This window comes from Crotalus tigris, unplaced genomic scaffold, assembly GCF_016545835.1.
Source record: "Crotalus tigris isolate CLP2741 ecotype Arizona unplaced genomic scaffold, ASM1654583v1 scf7180000017591.2836849, whole genome shotgun sequence".
Lineage (NCBI taxonomy): Eukaryota > Metazoa > Chordata > Lepidosauria > Squamata > Viperidae > Crotalus > Crotalus tigris.
The window spans coordinates 747,181-755,174 of NW_024096497.1; the positions used below are offsets into that span (position 1 = coordinate 747,181).

A 7,994-nucleotide genomic window follows, 5' to 3' on the forward strand; every position below is an offset into this window, starting at 1 on the left:
AATTATTTCCTTTTAAAAATAATAATAATAATAATAATCAAACACCATTTGGTTCCCATCAGATTGAATAAGAATGGCTGAAAGAAAAGAGATGAAATTTCTGCCACTTCAATAAGGCTCATCATGGCAAGCATCCATGATTAGACTCTCTTAATTAGATACATTAGTATAAATGATCAGTGGCACACATAGTTTATTGCACAAGGGACATTGTAACTTCCATTGTTAAATTAAAAGCATATTACAAATTAATGGAAATATAATAAAAATAGTCATTCTGTCACTGTCTGTATCAATTAATATTGTTTACATCTTCAAACATTGTTACATGCAAATTCAATGGATATCGGACCCTCCATAACATGGCTAAACAAAGGAAAGAGTATCTTGACAACTGATCACAACATACTGATATACTTTCTCTGGCTATACAGGTACTCCTCATCTTATGACCACAGTTGAGCCCAATATTTCCATTGCTAAGTGAACAATTGTTAAGTGAGTTTTGCCCCATTTTATGACCTTTCTTGCCACAGTTGTTAATTGAGTTGTTAGTAAAGTGATTGTTGAATGAATCTCGCTTCCTCATGCCAGGGACATGAAAGGAGCCCCCAACTGGGTGTACCTGGGCAACCATGATATTGCCAGCTAATCCTCTCAACCCTGAAGCATCTTGATGCTTCTGACACAAGTGAGATGTGATCAGTTTTGCTTATCAGAAGGTCGCAAAAGGTGATCACATGACCCTGGGACACTGCAACCATCATAAACCTATGAAAGTTGCCAAAGACCTGAATTTGGGAATGCTGCAATGGTCATAAATGTCAAAAACAGTCACTTTTTCAATGCCATTGTAACTTTGAAAGATTATTAAATGAATGGTTATAAAAGTCGAGGTCTACCTGTAGTACAGAAATAACTTGCATTCTTCAGAGGTATTTTCATGTCTTCCTAGTCTTGCCACAGCCCTTTTCAAGATCAGCTAGGTCACTTTTAAGATTGATAAATGCAAGGCATAAGTGACCAGCCAGCTGTTGTTCCCAGAAATGTACAAATAACATTTAGTAATGTTCTAAAACACATTCACTGGATGCTAGTGACAGCTGTATTTAATTCTAAAAATGCATTTTAATGGCAGTCCTGGAATGAAAGTTTGCAAGTTCATCTATGTGCTGTATTAAATAAAAGAATGTGGTACAGTCCTGCAGGGATAATGCCATCCAGAATTGCGCAAAAGTTGGCTTGAAACTCAACATTAAGAAAACCAAGATCATGGCATCTGTCCCTCTCAATTCTTGGCAAATAGATGGGGAAGAAATGGAGGTAGTGACAGATTTTATCTTCCTGGGCTCCAAGATCACCACAGATGGGGACTGCAGCCAAGAAATTAAAAGACATTTGCTCCTGGGGAGGAAAGCTATGGCAAATCTAGACGGCATACTAAAAAGCAGAGACATCACCCTGCCAACAAAAAGTACATATAGTCAAGGCCATGGTTTTCCCTGTTGCAATGTATGGCTGTGAAAGTTGGACCATAAGAAGGGCTGAGCGCAAAAGAATTGAGGCCTCTGAACTATGATGCTGGAGAAGACACCTGCGAGTCCCCTGGATTGCAAGGCCATCAAACAGGTCAGTCCTAGAGGAGATCAACCCTGACTGCTCTTTAGAAGGCCAGATCCTGAAGTTGAAACTCAAGTACTTTGGCCACCTAATGAGAAGGAAGGACTCACTGGAGAAGGGATTAATGCTGGGAAAGTTTGAGGGCAATAGAAGAAGGGAATGAGGTGGCTGGATGGAGTCACTGAAGCAGTAGGTGTGAGCTTAAATGGACTCCAGAAGATGGTAGAGGACACGAAGGCCTGGGGTCACGATGGGTCGGACACAACTTCGCAACAAATTGTTCATCTTGAGTAAGAATCTTACCATGGTTTAAGGAAATACAGGGAAATAAGACATAAGGAACTTAAATCAGATCATTCCCTGATATCTAGATTTAAAACAATCATTATTCCAAAACAGAATAGTCAAAATTGTACTACATCATCTTAGCACTTAGCAGATATACCAAGATCCCATTACCTTAAAAAGATTATATCCTTGTTTTTCCTGTTCATATGAAAACTGAGCAGTTGCCTTTTTTTTAAGGCTGCAATAGATTCTGCTGCATGGTAATTAGTGGGAAGTGTGTCTTATTTTGATTTTTCTGAACGAATTTATCTTGGGCTGGCCTTGGCCTGAATGCAAACTTATGATGGGTTGTTAAAGAGTAGTGCAAAACAAGATTTGTTTCTGCTTTTGACTATCCACCCAGATCTACTGACCGCATATGCTGATCAAAGGAATCAAATCTTTCATTAAATTCTTTGATCTTAGGATTATGAACTTTTAAAACTTGGCCAACGTTTGCTTGAATCTGTAGTTTTATCTGATTTTTTTTTTAGTTGACTGCCTTCACATTTCCTTCATATCCATTATAAGGGTTATCTAAAATAGCAGACAGTTTTATGCTCAGAAATCCAGAGAATGGTAGACCAAAAATACAACCATGTAATTCAACAGAGTTACAACTCCTATCTTAGGACAAAGCTTTAACTTAGACAGCCAAGCTATGGTTTGGGGCATTGGATACACTGATTATCTCTTTATGTTTGAGCTGTAATTTCCATTTACAAAATACCAGGAGTATTGCCTAACTGTAATTAACAACATTTTGAAAATACGATAAAATCAAAAAAATTCAAAGCATAGATGATGCAGGGTATCAATATGCTAAATTCAAAATGAGCAATGAAATCAGCACAAGGTGAGGGAAGGGGCAGCCTGTACCCCTACTTTGGAGTAGTCTTCCCAGATGGATGAACTTCAAGAAGGAGTATGCCCAACTTGAGTAGTTATGCTTCAGAGGCTTGAGAAACCATAATATACAGTTTTTGGCAACAAAGGAGTGATATCAGCATTCCAAATTATTTGAAAGTTATGTTCCCTTAGTTACCTGCTGCATAAGGACTGGCTATGATCATTCACCAATCATTCACCACTCTTCTTGATTTTGATTTTGATTGTTTAGTCCAAGTCTTAGTATTCAGTGGGGGTCTAGTGGTTTATTTTCAGTCCAAACTTTATTTAATCTCCTCACCCCATATAGAATATAATTACCTCAGTATAATTATTCATAAACCAAACATTTATATTTCTATAAGGGGAAGAGGACCAGAAAGAAAAATAACCACCAGAACTATCCATATCTTTCTTTGGAATGTGCAGGAGTATGTGTATATTGGTTCCTCTTTCTGAACTACTAAAACAGTTGTGTCTATTGCCAGACTCACAGCTGCTCTAATCAGCCAGAAAAAGATGAGTTACATCTGTCTCCACATGTTCCAAAACTCCACTATTGAAAGTTGTGTGCTGCTCTATTAAGTATTCCTTTTCCTTCAGAGAAGTAGAAACAGGGATCCATATTTACTTTTCACAGTTAGTGAAAAGGACCCAAGTATGTTACAAGCACCTTGAAGCCACAGAACTGACAACATTGCAGTTGCATGATGGCAGCATTTGATGTGCATTCATCACCACTACACTCCAAAGCTTACATAAGATTTCGTTTTATCAGGTACATTTTAAGGAGTTTGTTTTGATCTTTAACTCTCCTGTTAGGATCCTATCCATCCAGGAAGCTCTATAGGAGAGCCTCTTTTGATGATGCTCCTGTCCTTGGAGGCTCAGTTTTTGTGGAAAATGGGAAGTTCCTCCTCCTGTGTTACTTAGGAAACACATTCCTTAGAAGCTGCAATAATTTCCCAATCTCAACCTTTAGAAAAATCCAAGAAGAGACAGCTCATCTGTCATATTTTTAATTAATAAATTAAATGCTTACTACAACGTTAATTTAAAACTCTTTTTTAACTGTTTAGATTTATGTAAAATGTTATTTCTGTTAGCTACTTTGAGTGGAAAGGTGGAATATACATAAATACAATGTACGTAGGTCAAATAAATACTTTCAAAAATGTATTTATAATAGAAAAGCCATTTGATCTCTTCTATTAGCCCACTTGCCAACAAAAGATTGGCAGAACTAGGAAAAAAAGACCTTTAGTGGATGATGGTTCATACTATCCTTCTCAAGAAGGGTACAAGCTAATATAATACTGAAATCAACTTTCTAACGGAGAACCAATGACAAATCTAGATCAACTCGTCCCAGGTGAAAAGCATCCTCAGTCCTTCTATATTCAAGTTAAAATTGCATATCAGCATTTCCAAAGGTGCTTTTTTTAGAAGGCAACATCTTTTGAAGATGTTTCACTTCCTCAGCTTTGACTAGATGGTGAGGAGTGGAAGGATTTCTATACTGCTTGCAGACAGATGGTCATTATATTGCAAGCAATATAAATCCTTTCATTCCCCACCATCTGGTCAGAATTGAAGAAGCTTCTTGGATGAGAAGCGAAACGTCTTCCAAAGAAACACAAGAAAGTCCAGTTGCCTACTGAAAAAAGTATCTATACCTGGATGACTGAGAATCTCCATAGACACACATGAGCATTATTTTCTTGGCAACAGTACATAAATGTACTGTATCATGCCTCTGCCTTTTGCATGGGATTTTTTTTTTTTTCACTTTTCAGCTTAGCCTAGAACCTGGAGCTTTCTGGATTCTGAACACTGATCGTTTTCTTGCATTAACTTTAGGCTTCACAGCTCTGATGAGTTCAAGATTATCTGTTGTGTACCATGCCACATATGGAGAAGAGACTCGGGATCTATAAAGACACATTACCTTGGCATTATATATCAGTGTCAGTAACAAGTACCACTTGGAAAATTGGCACCCCAAGTTGTCCTGGGCCTAGATTCTTAGGAATTCCGTAGCAATCCATTTAGGAATTCCGTAGCAACAGGAACCTGCTAAAGATTTGAACCTGATACTATCCATTGTTATAGACTAACAATAGATAGTATCAGGTTCAAATCACCAGCAACTACTGTTGCTATTTCTTACTATTATTTGTCAAAGTGAAAATTTTCAGGAATAAAAGCATAGTTCAACATCCCCCAAATCTTCCAAATTTCTTTTTTTAAAAAAGCACAGAAAACATTTACCAAATAATGGGCAGAGTTAAAAGTACAACCCAAGAAACAAAATATCAAGCAGTCAATATTAACTTCTCTTTAAGAGAAGAAAGCCATAAGCCCCTTTTTAAAAAAGATCCTGGGAGATTTTTCTGCCTTAATTCTCCCTGCCTAGCAGGGCTGCTCTGAAGATAAAACCAAGCAGTACATATACAGCAGCCAGTTCTGTGAGGAATCAGTGTAGGAGATTTAAAAAAATCCAAGATTTACACTCATGCCTTCTCCTCAAACACACACCAGGCACTCCACAGCTGTGTTCACATCGCACAAGTAACTTAACTTGGCATATCAAGTAACAAGTTTCCTGGTATGATCCTGCCTAAGCTCCCTAACTCCAGGGATTAATTTTAGTGCCTGCATCCCGTTGACCCAAACTTTGGTTGATTAGTTAATGGCCAGGCCAAGCCTGGAAATATAACTAGTTCTGAATACTTCAGAAAGTTTCAGTCCTTCCAACATACCCCTTGGCTCATCCAACGCCAGACAGCTGGAAAAGGCGCTGCTTCGAGTGGAGGAAACACCCTCTCCAAATCAGGCTGCTCTTTCCAGACCTGCGAGGTACTAGAAAAACCCAGTGCCGTCAGCCCAGCTCCTTCGATTCCCCTACAAGCAAGACGTCTCCAGAAGAGAAAGGCTGGCACAAAAGTTACATCTTCTCCCCTTCCCTCAAACAACTTCCCCCCAGCAGGTCAACAGTCTCAGCTAGGCGGTTGAGTCGGGCAATCTGGCGCTCAAATTTGTAAATTTAGGAACGAGGAGGCGACAGGGAAGAAGATCCCCCCCCCCTACAGTAACAACAAGCCTAAATCTGGACGCATGTGCGATTAGTAACCGCACCCTCTCCTGGATCTCAGAAAGAGAGAAGGAAGAATCAGAAAGGAGGCAGGCAATCCATTTCGCTCCAGAAGCGCGGCCGAAAACTTAGGAAGAGGCCACACTCGAATCGTTGGCAGTTGCGCAACAGTGAGGCTAGTTTGCAAACCGGGCGGTGGTGGGATGGTGGAGAGAGAGAGAGAGAAGTGTCCCCCGTCTCCACACACCCCGGGAGTTTACTGCCTAGCAAATCGCAAGAAGCGTCAGGAGCCTCCCGCGAGCCTGGCCACTTACGTGCTGGACTGCTGGACTGCTGCGGCGGCGTTGGCGGCCGCCTGCCATCGTCATCCCGAGCTCGGGAATCTGGCGAGGAAGCATCGCCGCCAAGCACGCCCGGTGGAGGGCGAGAGTCCGAGATGCCTACGCGTCGCTCTTCTCTCGAGCGCTGCACCGACTTTGAAGTGAGAAAGCGACTCGCACGCCGGGCAAGGTTTCAAAGGCTCCACGTCCCTCCCTCCCTCTCTCCGTCCCTCCCTGAGCACCTGGTTGGGCTCCTTTGCCAGCTTCTTAAGAGACAGTGCAGGAGGCTGGTCGGCCTAAATAGACTTTGGGACAGAAGCCAAAAATAGGGTACCCCAGGTTAACCCTGGGCAAGCATGTTGAGGAAATTTCCAGTGTAATGCCCCCAACTTATTATTTCTTCCTCAAAATATTTCTTTTAAGATTTTATCCTAAGCCACCCAAGGCTACGCCACCTGGGCAAAGAGCCTGCTTTAGTGGAAGACAACTTTGGGGGTATGATGGCTTCATTCCTTAAGAAAGCAGTCCCTACTCTCCATCTCAAATCTAGATTTGTATTTGGGTGAGTCCTTGGGACGTGGCTCTGGTCAAGATCCAGTGAAGAAGTACTTGACAGAAAGTTTAAATTGTATTAAGAGGCCGATAACAATTCTCCATGCCGTGGCTCTAAACGACATAAACCTATGAACTGTTTAATTTCAGTACTGATCTCTGGAAGCAGACAGATAAGGGGGAAAAAAATCACTGGCAATCAAGACAGGTCTACTTAAAGAAGTGTCATTTATCTATCATCAACAAAGAAAAGAAGACAGATCAAGCCTCTCAGTCACTAATTGCAACCACCCAAAGTCTGTAGGCTGCTTATCCTTCCAAATGTCTGGAAGATGTCTCAGAGAAGATACAGAGTCCTTAAGCATTCTGGAGGAAATCAAAACTGTGTAACTCAAGTTGTGTAGAGACAGCATATCAAGTGAGAATAGAGATAAAACATTTATAACATTAAAACCTAAAATAATAGATTGGGGATGATAAAACACAGTAAAAAAGTGTTCTGTTTTCGGAGCCATGATGCCAAAAGAAAGTAATCTGCAAGAGATGTTGTCTTCTCACATCAATTTAGTGCAGTGGTTTTCAACCTGTGGGTCAGAACCCCATTTGGGGTTGAACGACCATTTCATGGGGGTCGCCAAACAATGCAGTCCGCCATTTTTCCCCCTTTTCCTTAGCTGTGCTACTCCCTTTTATTCTATTGGCTTTTGAAAGCCAATAGAATAGACTCTCTTGAATAGAGTCTAATTCTATTGGCTTTCAAAAGCCAAAAGGAATCGTCCAGGCTGTCTCTGCCCTGCTGAGCCCGCCAAAAGTCCCATTCTGCAAATGATGCTGCACCAGTTGAGTAGTCCTTGACTTACGACCGGTTGAGTAGTCTCAACTTATGACCGGTTGGGGGTCGCTGCATTAAAAAGGTTGAGAACCACTAATTTAGTGTCATTTGTTTATGTTGTAGAGCAGGGGTCTTCAAATTTGGCCCTTTTATGACTTATGGATGCTGGCTGATGAATTCTGGGAGTTGAAGTCCACAAGTCATAAAAGGGCCAAGTTTGAAGACCCCTGCTATAGAGGCATCTCTCCCTCTCTGCCATGAAGCCCTTGGATGTAGGATTTGCTACCATACATACAAGCTCTTCTCATTTGCCTTTAACAACAACAACAACAAAAAGTAATTTTGCTCAGCATGCCTGATA

At 40.8% G+C, this 7,994-nt stretch overlaps 1 protein-coding gene across 4 annotated transcripts in view; it reads right to left on the minus strand.

Annotated features, from left to right (window-relative positions):
• Positions 1-6,455, minus strand: part of JCAD (junctional cadherin 5 associated) — a 147,247-nt gene extending 140,792 nt beyond the window's left edge. For 2 of the 4 annotated variants that reach the window (XM_039363780.1, XM_039363772.1), the window contains exon 1: positions 6,244-6,455. The gene's annotated coding sequence lies outside the window, so the exon portion shown is untranslated. Of the gene's footprint in view, positions 1-5,597; positions 6,197-6,243 lie in introns of those variants that run through there. The other 2 variants (XM_039363746.1, XM_039363755.1) reach the window with 2 other exon arrangements.
• Positions 6,456-7,994: the final 1,539 nt, after the last annotated feature.